We start from the raw sequence: 1,386 nt of genomic DNA, 5'->3' as shown, positions 1-1,386 counted from the left end.
CATTATTATAAATTATATAATAAATCATAAAATTATTTGATTAGCTCAAAATACGATAAAGATGAATAAAATACTGAAACAACAAAGGCTTTTTTCATTTGAAAATATACAATTTACCATTCAATATAACAAAACCATTAAAAAAATAAATTAAAGAATATTGATTCATAATTACAGAAAAATATTATATATTAGTTTTATATGTCATTCATATATCATTTTTACATTATTTTATGTCAAAAAATTTTTATAAAATTAATATTTAATTTTTATTAAATATTATTTTATTTAATTTTATATAGTTTCAAATTTAATACTTTGTCAAGTTTCTTATAAATTTTGGAAATTTCAGATATTGATGAAAAAGTTATTGAAAAATTTGGATCAATTCCATTTTATTTTTAAATAAATCCTATCTATTTTTTATTATTTTTATTTTATTTTATAATTCAATTTTCTTTGAAATAGAATGTTTGAATATTTTAATATTTGATATGTTTCTATAATATAATTTTCATACGAAGATAATCACTGAAAATGTTAATGTTATAGAAATTAAATAAAAAATAAAAAAAAGTTCAATATTTCTTAAGTATAAATTTATACATAAAAAAATTAATATTTCAAAAAAAAATTTTTTATTTAAAAATAAAATCTATTTTTCATTGTTTTTTGTTTTTTAATAACTTTTTTAGTAATATCTGAAATTTCCAAAATCATATTTTTTTTAATTAAAATCATGTATAGTGTTTATCATTTATTTATCATTTATTATATTTATTATATTTAGTGATAATCATTTTTGATTCATGATATTTCTTAAATATTATTTTATTATTATTTTTTTTTTTTATGAAGATATAAAGAAGTATTTTTTTTTGGTTCCGCAGTGTATTAAATCACAGTGGATAGAGTATTTTAGATTTTCTTAGTCTAATTTAATTAATATTTAATTATTTTGGCATATTATCTAAATATCCATTAATTTACAACTTTAAATATATTATAGTATTTGTATATTTAAATTAGTATTATTTTTTAATTCAGAATCTTTAAGTTTTTTATTTCGTTCCATTATCTAGTTTTATATTTCTACTTGATTTAGATTATTATCTCTTTTTGATTTGATTAAGTTAGGAGATAAAATTTTCAATATTTTCAGCGAATTATACAATAATTTTTTTTATATTTGTCATGTTTTTATATAATTTCACATATTTTTTTATCAATTTTGTACAATTATCAATATTCTACATTTCTATATTATTTTAAATTTTATTTATTAATTTAGATTATTTGATGTTATTGCCTTGAACATATCAGTGAATAAACAAATATTTATTTTTTTTACAATTAAGAATAACTTTCAAACATTTACATAAATAT

Source organism: Apis dorsata, unplaced genomic scaffold, assembly GCF_000469605.1.
Source record: "Apis dorsata unplaced genomic scaffold, Apis dorsata 1.3 scaffold_492, whole genome shotgun sequence".
In the NCBI taxonomy this organism is placed as follows: domain Eukaryota; kingdom Metazoa; phylum Arthropoda; class Insecta; order Hymenoptera; family Apidae; genus Apis; species Apis dorsata.
Note: the sequence above shows the minus strand (reverse complement) of the source record.